The sequence below is a fragment of the Pogona vitticeps genome, chromosome ZW-PAR, assembly GCF_051106095.1.
Source record: "Pogona vitticeps strain Pit_001003342236 chromosome ZW-PAR, PviZW2.1, whole genome shotgun sequence".
Taxonomy (NCBI): domain Eukaryota; kingdom Metazoa; phylum Chordata; class Lepidosauria; order Squamata; family Agamidae; genus Pogona; species Pogona vitticeps.
This window is the reverse complement of record NC_135800.1, coordinates 9,203,479-9,222,329: the sequence shown is the minus strand read 5'-3', so window position 1 is coordinate 9,222,329 and position 18,851 is coordinate 9,203,479.

Here is an 18,851-nt window from a genome sequence, read left to right as displayed (position 1 = left end):
AATGGCCGATCCCTCTGTTTTCTTCTTTTCCCCAGTTGCTTTTTATCTGCTGCTGTCATGGCTTTCCCTTGTTTCTTAAACTGTGTTGTGATATAGGGCTGTCTTGCTTTCCAAGGATCCAAGCATTGTTTTCCCTGCGGAAGGATGTGATAGAAATGCCGGCAAGCAAATTATCAACTAAACAGTTAATTGCTGTTGTTGGATTTGTGTTTTATGGCTGCTGGATGTGCATTGTTCTGCAAACATGTTTTTGTTCCCTGCCTGCTTTTTTCAGAGCCTTGCCTTTTAAAGGATGGCCTTTCAGTATAAGCACATAATGCTTCAGGATCCCAACCCTTTTGAAAGAGCTTAGCAGTGACATCAGCACGCATTTGATTGACTGGCCCCAGATTATCAGAACCATAAGTGTTCTATTTCGGTCTTTCCAACCTAAATCAATACTACTAGTGGAGTGTAAAAAATTCTGGATAGTGCCATAGCGCTAGATTGCACTGTCGCTGAAATGGTTGGGCAAGCAGTCCTCCGAGGGGGTTGGACAAGCTGTCACACAAGAGGCTGTGCAAGTTGCCACCTCTTTCACACCCAGATGTGCAACAATCTCTTTCACACCCACTTGCGCAACAACAACAATAACAAAAATGAATGCCAGCCTTCACCAATGTGTGACAGCTGATAATACCAGACTTTGCACGAATGCAATGACCTCACAGGGACCAGTCACCTGTCTCCTGTCTCCACTTTCCTCCCACACCACTTCCCAGAGATCCTTCACTTTGGTGCTCCTCACCAAGAGACCTATAAAGATTGGTCTTCTGAAGGGGAAAATGGGTGGGTGTGCCTGAGAGGAGCAAAATGTTCAAGAAGGGGGGAGGATAGTATGGGCTGAGAGGTAATGCTGCTACCAATCTGTTGCTGTTCCAGCTTTAAGAGTCTGTTGAAACAACATAATAAAAGGTAATAAAAGGAAGATTTACAGTTTTATCTGCAGGTAATAACTTGGCATTCTCTCTCTCTCTCTCTCTCTCTCTCTCTCGTGTGTGTGTGTGTGTGTGTGTGTGTGTGTGTGTGTGTGTGAGAGAGAGAGAGAGAGAGAGAGAGAGAGAGAGAGAGAGAGAGAGAGAGAGAGAGAGAGCATTCTGCATCAGCCATGGCCAGACAGGGTGGACACAAGAGTGTGTTTGGCCACCACTCTGTATGTGAAACTGTTTCAGATAGGATGGGTATCCAAATGGCTGGGAGAAAAAAAAAGGCATTTTCTTGTTGTTTTGGCTGTTTTATGTATATATAGATTCATATAAAACAGCGTTGCTCTCCGGTGCATTTCACATTGCATTACAAAGTCTTTCAGCTTTGGGAAGGAAGCTTTTTATGACCTTGGTGTTTGAGGGTTTAAAGACTCTGTTTTGTTCAGTTTGACTTGCAAAGCTGGGACGATTCACGGCGATCGATCGATCGATGCCACGGATGCAGGGTGGCTGTTGTTTTTTTCTCCACTCTTAATGGCAGGGTGTTTACCTCCATCCCTTGAGCTAGAGAAAAGAGAGAGAGAGAGAGAGAGAAGAGAGAGAAGGTGGTGGTGCATAAATTGTCTTGTAAAATTCACCGACATATTTAAATAGGACTAAAATCATTTGGGAAGGAAAATCAATCGAGGAAAGCAGAATGCAGACAGAAATGGACACTTTTACCACCCAGTCTAAGAGGGGGAAAAAACCCCAAACAACCTTTAAAGCTGTGGCCAATGGTAATTTGCTAACAGAAGGCACTTAATATAAAATGTTACCCATTGAGAGTGCTTCTATTTTCGAGCCTCAAGAGTAGCGTTCTGGTCTTGGAAGGCTTCAGAGCAACAGCGCTATTGAATACACCATTTTTTTTCTCCAGGGACAGTTCAGTGGCATGCTTGTTGACTTCAAAAGCCTGAAATAGGTCAGGACTGGCAGGTCCAGAGCATCACGTGCTTGTCCGTGAATCTCAGCATCTCAGGAGGCCTTGGTGACTTTCCTTGGGATTAAGAAGTTTTGCAGCTCCAAGAAACAGGAGTGTTTTTTTGGAGTGGTTGCTCATCTTTGCTCTACAGTATTTATTTTATTTTATTAGATTAGATTTATACCCCCACTCATCTGTGAGGGACATGGTGGCGCTGCAGGTTAAACCACTGAAGCCTCTGTGCTGCAAGGTCAGAAGACCCACCGTTGTAAAATTGAATCCACGCTATGGAGGGAGCCCCCGTTGCTTGTCCCAGCTCCCGCCAACCTAGTGGTTCGAAAGCATGCAAAATGCAAAAACGCAAGTAGATAAATAGGTTCCACTTTGGTGGGAAGGTAAGCGACGTTCCATGTCTGCAGACAAACGCTAGCTCTATGGGTTGGAAATGGAGATGAGCATCGCCACCCAGAGTTGGACACGACTGAGCTAAATGTCGAGAGGAACCTTTACCTTTTACCCACCCATCTAGACCAAAGGTCTACTCTGGATTCCAATGGTTCCCAACCTCAGATACCTACATGTACTTGGACCACAACTTCCAACACTTTCCACTTGATGGATCTCTGTGCACTTTTGAGACTTTTTGTGGGGACTGGGATCTCTCTGAGTCCTTTTAAGATCCACAGTGGATCATAGTATCTCCTCATAGTAGTGGTAGGGCCCAATCCTTCCCATTTTTAGGAAAGACCATAGATGCTGGATATTTAGAATCTGGAATATGATCACACCATGGAAAACCTTTGCATTTCACAACTTCAATTTATTCATATTTTTATGTTTCTCCTTTCCAAGTCATTCCTCACTGCTTCCGATCTTCAACCACAACTTCCTTTACCTTTACCCACCCCAGCCTACGTTTCCTGAGGAATCGATGATGAAATTGGAGGCGCCGGTCAGCATCCTTGCATTCAGATGGGGAAATCACCGCCATAGATTCCAAATGCAATTAACGAGACATTCTCCCAACGACTGTATTAGCAGATAAATAGCTGCTTTCTCTCCCCTTCTTGCTAATAGTTTGCAGAGATTCACAAGAATCCCATTACCCTTGCTGTAAATGGTTCTCTGGCAGTTAGTTCTGAAAAAAAGAGAGAGAGAGAGAAAGGAAGAGAAGATTGCATGAGGAGGGCAGGACCAGGTGATGGACTTAATAGCTTTTTCTGATGAGGAGAGAAGCCAAAGAGAGAGAGAGAGAGGGACTCCTTAGAGGGCACTGAATCCATGGGGGACACGTAGGGGAAACATAGCTCTGACCCAGGAAGTCCAGAATGAATTGCTGAAGACATAACTTCCAGAGAGTGGAGCAAACTGGAAGCCAGAAAGAGGGGTGGTGAAGTTGAGTGGATTTGTTCCCTAGATTAGATTTCAGATTAGGGAACCTTCAGTCTCGAGAGACTATGGGAACGTGCTCTGAACAGAGGTCTTGGAACAGCACCTTGTGTGGCTGAGGAGGCCAATTCGAGAGTGACCATCCCTTCCACACTGAAGACAAATACAGTCTGTCCCCTGTCCAGCTCCCTGATTTTGCTGCTTTTGTGACTGCCTCTTTGCCTCGGCCTGCTGGACAAGGGTCTCTTCAAATTGGGAGAGGCCATGATGCACCGCTTGCCTCCAGGCTGCGCACTCAGGAGGTCAAGTTTTCCCATCTGTTGATGTCCATTCCTAAAGCTTTCAGATCAAGCTTGCAGATCTCCTTGTATCGCAGCTGTGGTCTCCCTCCGGGGCGATTTCCCTGGACTAATTCTCCATACAGGAGATCCTTTGGAATCCAACTGTCAGCCATTCTCAGGACATGCCCAAGCCAACATAGACGTCGCTGTTTCAGTCATATATATATACTAAACATTCCAGCTCATTCTAGGATTATTCTATTTGGAGCTTTGTCCTGCCAAGATGATACCAAAAATGCATCGGAGGCAATGCATATGGAACGTCTCCCCTAGCTGCAACAAAATTTCTTAGCAGAGTGGTCCCCAGCCTTGGATCACCCAGGTGTTCTTGGACTGAAATTCCCAGAAGCCTTCACCACCAGCTGCGTTGGCTGGGATTTCTGGGAGCTGCAGTCCAAGAACACCTGGTTGATCCAAGGTTGGGAACACTGACTTAGATTAATGGCGTTTCTCGCTAAGAACTAAATTACAAAGGCTGTGGACACAAGACCTATGGGTTATTCTCTGTTTCGTGAAATTCCACTCAAGGGTGAGTGTGGGGCGGCTTGAAGTCTGGGGAGAGGCTGTGGCTGAGAAGTGTTAGAAGATCTACCAACATTGGGGGAGGACTAGTCAATGGTGGCTTTCACCCCCAGGGGTCTCGGAAGGCGTTGCTACTGGATTTGAAGGTTCAACAGGGTCTGGCGAACATTTTAGCACATCTCCTCAAGGATCTGCCCCTTTGGAAGGCTTCAAGTCTCCCTGGAAGAAACCAAGCACTTCCCCAACTGTCTGCTGACTTTACGATATGTATAGGCAGGGTTAAGATAGGCAGAGATTTTTTTTCAAACCCCCACAAAAGGCACATGTTAGTCTAGAGATGGGCAGCCAACTCGGAAAGCATCTGAACCATTTCTCCAATTTGGGAGGAAATAGCTGGGCTAATTCCGAGCCCAGCTGATCGGAAGCTTTGGGGGTGACTGACATCCCTTCCTAATTTCAGATTGGAAGCCCACTGTTTCAGAACGGAGGACGGGGAATTTGGTGTACAAAGAGCCATGGTAGAAACGAGCTTTTTCTGAGCTTGGGAAATTAGATTATTGACTTCCACAAACCATCTCGATGACCAGCCATTTCCCCAAGCTTTGAGCTTCTGGCAACATGCCTTGTTTTGGCCCTTTTGAGCCAACTCACACCTGGTCCTGAACGGCCCCAATCCCCTTGCTTTCTTCTAGATTTCCCAGGAGCAGCTGCTCTCTGATTTGCTCCCTGCTGTCCCTGGATCAAGGCCTGATTCAGAGAGCGATTTTCAGAGCTGGCTAGCCGCAGCTTGTAAGATGCTAAGCCGTGACCTGCTGAGCAACCTGTGACCATCCATGAGCATCGCTCCTCTGCGGCGAATATTTTCCCTCCCCTGCTCGTGCTGCGTGCTAAAGCAGCCACCTGAGACCTCATCAACACTGGAAAGCCCATCTGCTCCCTCCCGGGATCTCAGCGACATCTGGCGTGGGTTTCATCTCCCCCGGCATCACTTTGGCACAACTTCTGTTGGTGGAACGGCGCAGGGACCCTGCGTGCCAGGCAGTCGACTTGCACAGGCCATGCTTTTGTTTCCATTTCAAAAAGCAAGTGGCTGGTTCTCAGTGGCTTAGGCATCGGGTCGGCAGTTCAAGTTCCCGCGGTGTTTTCCTGACAGCGCTTTTCAAATATTTGAAAGGTAGTCCTACAGAGGAGGGGCAGGATCTGTTCTCAATCATCCCAGTGTGCGGGACACGAAATAGTGGGCTCAAGCGACAGGGAGCCAGATTTCGGCTGAATATTAGGAAAAACCTCTTCACTGTTAGAGCAGTACGACAATGGAACCGTGGGAGGTGCTGAGCGCTCCAATGCTGGAGGTGTTCAAGAGAAACATCGGACAACCATCTGTCAGATCTGCTTTGACTTGACTTCCTGCATTGAACAGGGGTTGGACCTGATGGCCTCCTAGGCCCCTTCCAACTCCATTATTCTATTTATTTATGATCCAATGACAGGGCTCAATGGTCCATAGGGTCGCTTCCAGCTCTGCAGGTCTAAGATGCTTCTTACTGCTGCTGTTGACAACTCCTGTGAAATACTTCAGGCAGAGAATCCTGTTTTTGGCAAGTTCGTGCCAAAACCCAACCAGGATTCACCACCTCTGGAACATCGCTGGCCGCCCCCCACCCCAGCTTCCAGGGCTACCACATCCAGGGCTCCTCATCAGCAACCCCAATGTTCGATTATACCCCTTTCTTGCCCCAACATTCCAGACTCAAGAGTTGGCCCCTAAACTTTCAAACTCCCTCTAGACATGGGTTGATTATTTTTTCCCCCTTCTGTGACCTCTTCAAACAGCAGCCTTTCCTTTGATTCATCAGAGGCAGCGTTCTTATCAAAAAAAAGGAATGAAGTCAGAAAGGAAGTTGGGAAAACACTGATAAATCAGCCCTGGGGTCCCCCACTGTGAGGCAGCATTTTAATTAAAACAACAACAACACACCACAAACCAACAGGGAGACTGTTTGTTGATCTTAGCAAAGGCTCCAGACGTGCGTCTTCCAAAGCGATTCCTCAACGCCGTCTACTGACTGCCAACGTCGGACACTTACGCGTCACCCCAAAGAAGGATGAAGGAGATCGTGAGTCTGCCTGAAAGTTGTGCGTTGAGAGCTGGGACTTCTTCCAAAGGAATTCTGGGATATATTGTTTGGGCAATTAGCTTAGCAGTGGTTTTGGCCATCTTGCTGCGGAGTCCGAGGCTGGGAGTTTGATTCCCCGCTGCTCTTCCTTGAACAGGAGAGCGACTTGATGATGTATCAGGCCCCTTCCAGCTCTGTAGTTCTAAGATGATAATGAGAATGGTGATGATTCTCTCCTACACAGTTTTAATGTTTTCCCTTGAACAACAGCAGGGAACTCTAAAGTACGTCTCTGGACTACAAAGTCCAGTATTCTGCTGGATGAGTGGTATCAAACCGCTGTAACTGTAGACTGCAGATATGGATGGTTCTCTCTTCATTAGTCTTTCCCTCCTTCATCTTTCCATTTCTTCTGTGCAACAGAGCATTGAGCAAGGACGCAAGAGACCTGGGTTCAAATCCCCACTCAACCAAGTCAATGGTGAACCACTTCTTGTATATCTCCCATACCATGGAAACTATAGTGGGATGGGCATAAGGCAGGAGTGAGTTGACAGCCCATAATACACAGACACATGCCTTGAGTTTTAGACCTTCCAGCTCCCATGGCTGATCTCAGATTTGCCAGAGCCCCCTTCGCTTGTCTTCCTGAGCAGTTCTCGGGCATACAGCGTCGCTCCCCACCACGGAAGGAGACGTTGACGGCGTGGCTGGGATTCAATCTGGCTGCAATCCAGAGCAGGCTTTCCCCACTGCCAGACCTGGCAAAAGGGAGCAGCGGTGGGGAGTTTCAGGGAGAAGCAGACAGCAGGGGGCATCGGAGCTCCATCGCGGGCGGCCTCCTGCGCGGGAGGGAAGACGGCCGGCGAGCTGCTTGACAGGTGCATCCGGATAAACCTGGTCCAAATCAGAGACTCCAAGGGATGTGCAAAGGCTTCGCCTTTACTTATTTACTTACGTTTATTTATTTCTCTATTTTACTTACGTTCAGCTATCATGCCAAGTGGGAAACCGCTGCACTATGGGATCAACCTGTCCAAATCAGAGGCTGTGACAGACGTGGAAGTGCTGTTTGTTTATTTATTTAGTTATTATGCAAGATACAACATATCTCTGTCTCCATCTCTGTCTTTCTCTCACTCTGTGTGTGTGTGTGTGTGTGTGTGTGTGTGTGTGTGTGTGTGTGTCTCCTTTGCCAGTCTATCAAAATAGAATGTGTCTCCTCGGGAGTAAGGTTTCTTTAGCAGGACTTGTATACAATAGTACTGTGTCCTTGGTGTCCAACTCTAGGGCGTGGTGCTCATCCTTGTCTCCAAGCCGTAGAGCCGGCGTTTGTCCGAAGACAGTTTCCGTGGTCATGTGGCCAGCGTGACTAGACACGGAATGCAGTGACCTTCCCAACGAGGTGGTACCTATTTATCTACTCACATTTTTACATGCTTTTGAATGGCTAGGTTGGCGGGAGCTGGGACAAGCGACAGGTGCTCACTCCATCATGTGGATTTGGTCTTACGATTGCTGGTCTTCTGACCCTGCAGCACAGAGGCTTCTGGGGTTTAACCCGCAGCGCCACCACGTCCCTAATCCAGTGGTTAGTCCCAGCCAAAATAGACTCCTCGGCTCAGTAGGCCTTACACGAGTCCCAACTAGAGATGGGCTCGGACCACCAGTGTGGTGTTTGTGCTGGTTCATTTTTTTGGCTGGACAGGTGTTTGGCATTCCCGGCCCCACTTTCTCCGATGGACGCCCAAACAGAGGTAGCACCTGGAGGTGCAGGGAAGATAGGCACGCGACCTGTGAGTGGATGCCCACTGGATGAGGTGGGGCTGGAGAGCACAAAGCACTTGTTTAGCCAAAAAATTGAACTGGAACAAACTGCCAAATTGATTCATGACCATCTCTAGTCTCAGCTCTAAGAAGACCCACTCATTCAACAGGATTTAGTCTCTTGTAATAGTGACTGATGCATCCAACATATAAAATTCATCATCCAATACACAAACCTTACTCTGTGATAAATCGAACAGTGGATTTCTGTTGGGGCTGTGTAATTGATTTGGGGGAATCCAAATTTCCAAACGGAATTGGCAGGATCTAGGCTCATTGGTATGAGATCTGGTCTAGCGTGGAATGGAATTTGTTCCAGCTCAGATCTGGAGTATGAATCCGTCCTCTGAAGCTGCCTGTCTGAAATTTATTTCTCTCTTTCAGATCTGTCCTGTCTCCACATTTCATGCACAATGATGCAAAACCTACAAATTTATAGCCAGTTTGGTTTTTTCCCCCCATGCATTGACTTTAGATTTAGGAATCCATTTGGATCCAGGGTGTAAACCCAATCCGAGAGGGGCACAGATCAATCAGGATACCTGCCCATGTCCTCAACTGGTCTCCTCGCTATCTTTGGGGAAACCCGCACACAATCCTAGCTGGGTTAAAGGCTCCTTCCTGGTGCCTCCAGCCACTGACTCTTCCTCTCCTGCCACTTGCCCTCCAGAACGAGTGCGCGCTCCTCATTGCAGGTAAGAGAGAGGAAATTACAGCGCCAAGATGCTGAATGAGTCCCAGCAGCGCCACAGCGCCAGGTCTCATTTGAAAGAGGTCACCCATGTCTCTTCACGTCAGGTGTGCCGCACGTCTTAAGTCAGATATGACGCTGCCATTAGGCAAATGAACGAGGCTGGGGGAGGCCGATAAGGCCGCCAAAAGGACGCCTCAGCCTTCCCGGACAGCATGTCTTTGAAGGAGGCACGAGGCGCCAGGACTGCCGGCGGGAGATAGGAAGGCCCTTGAAAATCAAGCAAATGAAGGTCTGTTCCCCCTAATACCCTTCAGTTTAATTTTTTGGGGAAAAAAGAGAGCCATTTTTATCAGCCAGGGCTGGTGGAAAAGCAATAAGCGCTCGCAGCAGGATGCAAATAAAATCCACACGGCTGTCGGTGGAAGGAGGGCTAACTTTGGAACAGGACCAGCAACTTTCTTGCAAGGCCTTTTACAAAAAAATATCAGACATGTTTCCCTAGGTTTCTTCCCCTTTTCTAGGGCCTTTGGGGCAAAAAATAGTCAGAGAATAGCTGGATTGTGAGTGAGATGATGTATAAGGTCCCCTTGTTTGTTTGCAAGAAATGAGACAGGAGAGGTTCAATCCTCATTACTCAGGGATTGTAAAACGAATACTGTACATCGTTATTTAGTCTGTCTCTCCCCCAACAGTTTCCTCGAGAAGCGACATAAAATAAAAGGGCATCTCCACCTACCTACACAACTGGCATGTGCGCGCGCACACACACACCCACCCACACCCACCCACACCCCCCACACCCCTAGTGAAGAGCTGCTGTTGCAACACCTTGTAACGTATTTATTAACAGAACGATGTTGTCATGCTACTCGTGTAGCGCTATTTATTGATTTCTTGGCTCCTCAAATTCCCCCCCTTCCTGTCCTCCAGTGAGCTCCATGTAACAAGCTAAGGTTCTCCTCCCCTGTGTTTTCTAACCATCAGAACCACACCCCTGTGAGGTAGAAACTGCTGGATAGCTCAGTGGTTTAGGTCTGTGGAGGTAGAAGTTGTGAGATCAATTCCCCCGTGGACGTCCTTGACAGGGGCTGGACTGGATAATCCATAGATCACCTTTCAGTTCTGCAGCTCTAAGATGATGATGATGATAATATAGGTCATTAGGTGACAGCCAGTAACTAGCCCCAAGTTACCCAACCATTGTGATGCCTCCATGGGGATTTGAACCTCGGCATCCCAAGTCTCATTCAGACGTTCTAACATCTCCTAGCTCTCTCTCTCATAACAGGCCATCACCTCCCTGGGGCAGGGTTCCTTCCCATCTCTTGCCACCGGATGGGTTGCACTGGGAACATCAGGAAATGTTAGCCTGGGACGTCTGGATGCCAGGGGTACCCACTAGCTTGGGATTTTGTGTCCACCAGGCAGCAGCCTCGGTCTGTCCAGTCTGGAACCCGGAGGGCCCTCCCAGAGATTCAGCCGGACATCACACTGCAAACAACCTCTCAGCTGCTTCTGGAGGGCCACACATTTCTGGCACATCATCAACACGCTAAGCGCTCTGCCACCTATTCAGAAGGGACTCCAAAATCCCTTCCCTGTTTGTCCTGGGCAGCTTCATAGAATCATAGAAATGTGAAGTTGGAAGGGACCCACAAGGCCATCCAGTCCAACCCCCTGCTCAAAGCAGGAATGCCATCAAAGCAGATCTCCCAGGTGATGATCCTTCTTGAAGGCCTCCAGTGTTGGAGCACTCACAAACTCCCGAGGTAACTGATTCCACCGTTGTACTTATCACTAACAGGAAGCTTCAAACCCCATCATTCAGTAGCCGGGGTGCTGAGTCCCTCCTTGCTCCTTGTTGGTTCTTCTGCACCACCTGAGATGCTACTGTCATGCAGTTGCCCGCATCTTGGCGATAGCTAGCTCCTATCAGCTTCTCCTCCTCCTGCTCCCCTCTGAACCCCCCACCTCCTTTTTCTGCTACCCTTTTAAGAATTCTGTCATTTTTTGGGGGGGTGGAAGATGGGGGGGCAGGAGAAGAGTGTGCTTGAACAGAGACTCACCCCTCTCCTTTAGATCAACGCCAAAAGCGCTCTCGACAAAACGGCACAATTTGTTTCTGTGCCAGCCGACTATAAATTTATTTGCTTGTTAATGGCAGCTTCCCCGGTTTGCGTTTTCCCTAACTAGGAGCATCAAAATGTCAATCTGTCCTCCGGGGGGTATCAACCTCCTGAACTAAACTCGGTAACAAGATTAAAATCTTTGCTGTTCCAGAAAACGGCCTCTCTCATCTCTCTCTCTCTCTCTCTCTCTCTCTCTCTCTCTCTCTCTCTCTCTCTCTCTCAATGCCTGTCTTTCTCACGTATGGATTTGCTGTGTTTTCTGCACTCTTAAGGCCAATTTCTGTGGTGCAATTTGCTACGATAATCACTCACCAAAGCAACACTCCCAGCTAACCCCATTGGAGCACATGCTTCCACTCTGTGACTATTTTATGGGGGGAGGCAAGAAGGCAAGAATTGACAGCAGGCTTCTGAGGCTAAAAGTCTTCTCAGCCAAGAGCAGAAATAAAATAAAAATAGAGTGTATTTATTATTATTATTTTTTAAAAAAAGTATATTCAAAATTGAGTGGGTGGAGCAGGAGCCAATAGTAGGTAGAGCTGGAACAATGGTAGGCGGAGCCATAAACAATGGTAGGTGGAGTCAGAGAAAGGGTGGGTGGAGCTAAGGCTGATAATAGGTGGAGTCAGGGTCTATGATTGGTGGGGTGAGAGCCAATGGCAGATAGAGCTGGAGTCAATGGTAGGTGGGGTCAGAATCAAGAGGAGGTGGAGTTAGAGCAGGGCTTCCCAGACTTGGGTCCCCAGATATTCTTGAACTACAACTCCCAGAAGCCTTCATTGGTAACTGTGCAGGCTAGGACTTCTGGGAGTTGTAGTCCAAGAACATCTGGAAGCTGAAGGTTGGGAACCGCTGAGTTAGAGGAAGCTTAGGTGAGAAGGAACCAATGATAGGGAGAGCACAAACTGTGATAGGCAGAGGCTTAAGAACTTCTCATTCTTGTTTTTTAAACAGCCCTTAGGCCTTCCAGCGTAACTCCTCACATCTAGTCGAGGTGCAAGGGTATCACATTCTGGGCCCACCATGAGAAAACAAGGCTCACTGGAAAAAAAGACAATAAGGCTGGGAGAAGTGGAGAGCAGTAGGAAAAGAGGAAGACCTAAGAGGAGATAGATTGGCTCCATAAAGGAAGCCACAACCTTGTGTTTGCAAGATCTGAATGTAGGGTCCGCTAATGGCAGGACCTTCTGGAGGTCTCTCATCCGTGGGGTGGCCGAAAGTCAGAATCAACACGACAGCAGAGAACAAAAGCCACTTCCGCCGATGAGACCAGATGCTTACACTTTCGCTCAAGGAAAGGTCAGGCCGTCCTGATAGGTCTGCATACTCTTTTTTCTGCAAAGGATGATATCTCCCCATCGCCTTGCGCCCTGAGCCCCTTCCCACCGGAGAGAGGAACTTTCCGCTCTCCCTTTATCTCCCTAGCTTCTTCCTCAACCTCTTCTTTATTAACTTGTAGTCACCTGGTTCAGCACACAAGGCACTGCTGGTGATTAATGGCCCCTGAAATATTATTGAGTTTGAAAGGCTGTTTGTTTGGAATTTATAGCAAGAGAGAGAGAGGGGGGAGGGAGGGAAAGGGAGGCTGAGAGAGAGAATGAGAGCATCAAATGCAAAGAGGTGGAAGAAAAAAAGAGAGGGAGGGGAGAAGAAAAATCCCACATTTTGACATTCATTTCATAACATAATTGCATGAAGCAGATAATAAGGCAGGAAAGGTGATCGGTCTTGTATCAGAGGTTTATCCATATGTATGTACATGCTGATTAAACTGCAAAGCAGGATAGATCCTTCCTTCCTTCCTTCCTTCCTTCCTTCCTTCCTTCCTTCCTTCCTTCCTTCCTTCCTTCCTTCCTTCCTTCCTTCCTTCCTTCCTTCCTTCCTTCCTTCCTTCCTTCCTTCCTTCCTTCCTTCCTTCCTTCTCCTGTGCAACTTGATGTTGTAGCTGCTATGTGCCATCAATTCACCTCTGACTCTTGGCAACCCAATGACTGTTCAAACATCCACATGTTCTCTCCTCCACTGCCTTGATCAGCTCTTGTAAAATCAAGCCTGTGGCTTCCTTCAGCGAGTCTATCTCATATTTCGTCTTCCTCTTTTCCTGCTCCCTTCCACCATTCCTAGCATAGTGGTCTTTTCCAGATAACCCTGCCTTCTCATGATTTGCCCAAAGTACAACAGTGTCAAGGTCATCCTTCTTGCCTCCTGAGATATTTTTTGGTTGATTTTATTGAGGACCCACTTGTTTGTCTTTCTGGAAGCCAAGAGCATCCACAGAACACTCCACCTTAATAAAGCTCACAAGCAAACTAACATACGATGGTGACTTGAAGCTGTGGGATCTGGCTTCAGGTGGCACAGGATGAGGCCCAATCAGAGTTCCTGGATGGATGGATGGATGGATAGATGGATTATCCAGTCAGATAGATAGATAGATAGATAGATAGATAGATAGATAGATAGATAGATAGATAGATAGATAGATAGATAGATAGATAGATAGATAGATAGATAGATAGACGGACGGACGGACGGACGGACGGACGGACGGACGGACGGACGGACGGACGGACGGACGGACGGACGGACGGACGCATGGACGGACGGACAGAGAGAGAGAGAGAGAGAGAGAGAGAGAGAGAGAATTTCCCTTTTTCCATTGAAAACATCCAAAGCAGTTTGCGAAACAATAAAATAAAATTATAGGCAGGAAGAGAACAAAGACAAGAGGAGATTTTTTTAAACCCAAGCAATAAAAGAGGTCATTGAACAGGGATTTAAGGGTTGCCACAGCATAGATGGGTGACTTTGACTTTACAGAGCTGGTCTCTCCGCTCAATGTTTTAATCCTGACTTTATAGGAACTATCCATGGTGCTGAATTCTACGCTAAAAGAGGTTTTACCCTCCTACTTCCTGTCAAAGGTGAAAATAGTATAAAACGTCCTAATTCAGGATGATTTTTAAATTGACACGGAGGATTCCTTGCCTTGCATCTTTAAGGCTTTGCGTCTGATGGGTCGTTTTATTGATTGCATATTATTGTTTATGGTATTTTAATGATGATGCCTGGCTTGGAATGCATTATGCTGCTGTTTTATTGTCTTGTAAGCCAGCTAGAATTAGAAGAGGCATTAAAATTAAGCAAGTAAATAAAGAAGGAAAGCATGACATCATCAGGATTGCCACGTGCCTTTTAGGGTCCCAGTGTGAACATAGTATGAGGACATGTGAAGTATTAGTCCCTCTCTATTCAGCACTGGTTAGGCTTCATCTTGGGTATTGATTCCAGTTCTGGACATCACACGTCAAGAAGGATGCTGACAAACTGGAACAAGTTCAAAGGAGGGTGATAAGGAGGATCAGGGGGTTGTAAACCAAGCCTTTTGAGGAAAGGCTTAAAGAACTGGGCATATCTAGCCTTGAGAAAAGAAGACAGAGGGGAGAGAGGAGAGCACTTTTCAAAGACTTGAAGAGCTGTCCTACAGAGGAGGGGCAAGATCTGTTCTCGATCATCCCAGAGTGCAGGACACACAACCATGGGCTCAAGTTAAAGGAAGACAGATTTCGGTTAAATATCAGGAAAAACTTCTTAACTGTTAGAGCAGTACGACAGCGGAACCAGTTATCTCGGGAGTCGGTGGGTGGTCCAGCACTGGAGGCATTCAAGAGAAGCTTAGACAACCACCTGGCAGATATCCTTTGCATTCCTGCATCAAGCAGGCGGTTGGACTTGATGGCCTCATAGACTCTTTCCAACTTCACAATTCTTTGTTTCTATGACTTGGAGTTGGCAGCAGGGGGCAGCACGGGTAACAGCTTGGCGGGCAGGAAGTGCCTGTGAGTGGGGTGAGGATTTCCTTGACAAGCTGGGGTGGGGGAGGTGTCAATGAGATGGATATTTCCTTATCAGTTGAGATGTTTAGAGCTGGGCAACAACACTGTTCAGTCTCTGAATGCCACCCTTCTCCCTTTCTATGGCCTTTCATACCATATGACAGAAGCATAACAGTGGATTTGGTAGCAAGGGAAAAAAAAGGATATTTCCTACTTCCTTTCCCTTCCAGAGTAAAGCCCATTCAGAGCGAGGGTTAACTTTTCTCCCCTCACTCTGAACTGTCACAGTGTGATGACATTCTGGGAGTTCTATCTACTTTGCAGGCACTATACAAACTCCTCTTTGTGGCTCACCTGGGAAAAAGGCCTAGGTTAGAAGGTTTGGAGGCTTATCTAGGCCAAGGTTTGCCCAGCTTCCTGTTGAAAAAGAAAGCTCCCAGCTAACATTGGGGCAGAAACAGGAAGGTTGGGTAGAACAAGACCTGACTAATTGAGGCCTTTGTTCCATGTGCATTACATTTTAGTCTTTGTCTGGTACAGTGGTGCCTCACTTAACGACGTTAATTCATTCCAGTGAAATTGCTGTAGAGTGAAAACATTGTAAAGTGAAAATAAAAAACCCATCGAAACGCATTAAAACCTGGTTAATGCATTCCAATGGGCTAAAAACTCACCATCAAGTGAAGATCCTCCATACGGTGGCCATTTTCGGTGCCTGTATAGCGAGGAATCCATCCCTAAGCACAGCAGGGAACCATTTTGAGCACCCGGCAGCCATTTTGAAAACCTGACGATCAGCTGTTTTGATAGTTGTAATGTGAAGAATCCGTTCCTGAAGCAGGGAACCGATCTTTGCAAAGTGAAAAAAAATACCATTTAAAACATCATTTTGCAATCACATTCGTAAAAACATCATCATGAAGCAGATTTGTCGTAATGCAGGGTAATCGTTAAGCGGGGTACGACTGTATCTGAAAGCTGGGGAGAACTCCCAGAATGGAGAATGATGGTGTTTGCAGTCCAGAAAATCTGAAAAACCCATCCCTAGTTTTCTATCCATCCATTATTTATTCCTCAGTGTTCACACTGACCCTGCTTGTCACTGTAACCAGAACTGTATACTGGCAGGTGATAGTTTTGTGAAACTTTGTGCCCCATTGTGGGAATTCTTCTTTGCAAGTGGAAACCGTTGAAAACAAGAAGAACAATGAGAACTACTGGACAGCTCAGTGTTTTCAGCCTCTGGCCAGAGGTTGGGAGTTCGATTCCGCCCTGGGCAGCCTGGACAAAGCCTGGACTTAATGATTGACAGGGTCCTTTCCAGTTCTGCAGTTCTAAGATGATGATGATGATGATACAGTAATTTTCCATCTCAGTTCAACCAGCAAGCCCACCCATTATTTAAATGGAGAAATAACTCAATGTTTTCTCCATGTCACTTTTAGATGCAGTTGGTCATAAAATTCGATTCCGTCTAAATTCCCCACCAGCTAGTATTGAAACCAAACAACATGCAAATGTGTGTGTATTCTCATATATACTTCCCCTTTACAGATATACTTTGCCAGAAGTGTCTATTTCTTTCTCTCCAACTTTCTGGACCGTGTACATTTCGGCGTGCAGCTTTCGTTAAGAAATGTGTGGTTGTATGCCACGGGGATGGTTGTTCCATAGATGATCACCCTAGGAATTTCAAATTCAGCTTGGCTCACCCAAAAATGCTAACTCTGACCCCATCCTTAGGTAAGAGATGGAGACGTCATGGGTTTCCTTTTGATGCATAGATACACACAACCTCGCTGTTCTGGCAGCTCCACCATCTGCCCATCCCTTTCTGGGCACAATTCAAAGTGCAGTTTCTAAGCTATTAAGCCCTAAATGGCTTTGGGTCCAAGCTATCTCAAGAACCGTGTCTCCCATTATGAAGTACAGTGGTGCCTCGCTAGACAGTTACCCCGCATGACAGTTTTTTAGCTAGACATTGACTTTTTGCGATCGCTATAGTGATTCGCAAAACAGTGATTCCTATGGGGGAATTTCGCTGGACAATGTTTGGTCGCTACTTTGCAAACTGATTTTTGCTAGACGACAATTTGCTTTTCGCTAGACAATGATTTCGCTAGACAGTGATTTCAGTGGAACAGATTATCATCGTCTAGCGAGGCACCACTGTACTTGGTATTAAGATCATCACGAGAGGCCTTTTTCTCGGTCCTGACAGCCTCATGTGTGAATTTGGTGGGGACATGGGAGAGGGCCTTTCTCTGTGGCTGGTCCCAGAGACTCTGGAACTCCCTCCCACTGGAGGCCAGACTGGCCCCCTCTTGGCTCTCATTCCACCAGCAGAAGACCTTTCTCTTCAGACAAGCTTTCCCTGAGTGACTGGCTACCTGAGGCTTTTTTTTAAAAAAGGGATTCTTATACCCTGCTGTTTTGAATGTGTTTTGATGTTTCTTCTGTTTCTAACCTTTTACTGTGGCATTTGTTTGGTTCGTTTTAATATTTGCAAGACTTACTCTTTTAAATATTGCCTTTTAGTGATGTAAGCCACCTTCTTACGCAGAAAGGTGGAGTAGAAACATTTTAAATAAATAAATATTGAAACAAGGAATGGATCGAGAGAGAATCTGTGATGACTGACGTTCTCATGGATGTTAAGGCAACGAAGCCTTGCTCTGGGTAAAATTTCATGAGAAGCAGCCAGAAATGTGCATTTAAAATTTTATTTATTTATTTATTTTGTTCATGACAGGTAAACGAACCGTCCACTTTTCCGGAGGGGGGAAAAACAGGGCAACCGAACCTCCCGATAAGGCCTCTGCAAGAGAACAGATGCTGTGTTTTTTTCGCCCAAGCTTTCCCAGGGCAAATAAATTTTAGCATTACTCCAAAATATCTTTTTTAGCGGCTTATAAAAACACCGAAATGAAAACCTCCTGCTTAATTGCCACAATGGGTCCCAAACAGCCATTTCGATTTGAGCTTTCATATTTCAATAAACTTTTATTTATCTCCATTTAGGAGAGAATCTCTCTCTGCTTCTGGAAATGAGGGGCAGGGAAAAAAAATAAAGCACCGTTTTCTGGGTTTTTATTTTATAGGAAGAAACAACTTTATCTCTCGGCTGGATTCTGCTGGCATTGCTGTTTGAGAGACCGGGTTCAACACACTGGGATTAATTTTAATTTAATTCATTTTTTTAAAAAAATGTCTATGATGACAGAGCTGCTCCTCAAAATCAAACCTTCCTAGACTCCTAAAATTCAAATGTAGGGATCCATCAGGCTTTAGAATGTTACTTTTGGCTGCATTTATTTGTTCTCCAGTTGCTGTCACTTGAGTTGGGGAACTCATTATTTTGACCCTTCTTTTTGACTGCCTTCATGAATTTCCAAAAAAAATATGCATTGCAAGCTTTTACTGTCTCCCCTTCAAGAAATAATTCTTGGGTCCTGTATCTGGGGAGGCGTCCGAGGTTGACTCGTTTGACGGATGATGGGAATTGTAATCCAAAAATATAACTTTTTCAAGCCCTGCAGCCGTACCATTTGGGGAAAGCAGCCAGCTAGGAGGCTGCATGAGTTACAAGTCAAGAGAAGTTCCTTTTCGAAGTTCTGATCTTGATCTCAAGGGACAGTGTCTCTACATGTGTTGAAATACATATTTTGGTCATTCCTATATGATCGCCAACATATGGAGCTGGATGCTGGATAAACTCAATGGTTTAGGTCTCTGTTGGGAGTTCGATTCCCATACTGGACCTCCTTGACAATGGCTGGACTTGATGATCTGTAGGGTCCCTCCCAGCTGCACAATTCTAAGATTATTATTATTATAATCACCACTGGATAGCTCCATGATTTAGGTCTCTGGTTGCAGAGCCAGAGGTAGGGAGAGGGTGATGATGCTGATAACCAGAACAGTGGGACAGAGAAATGACAGAGACATTTGGAGAGATCTGCGTTTGTCTATAGATTAACACTTTTGGAATTGTAGAAATCCTGAATTACCAACCTTGGTAGAGACCGAGTGATCAGATTCACTTTTGGGAGGAAGTGAATGAAGTG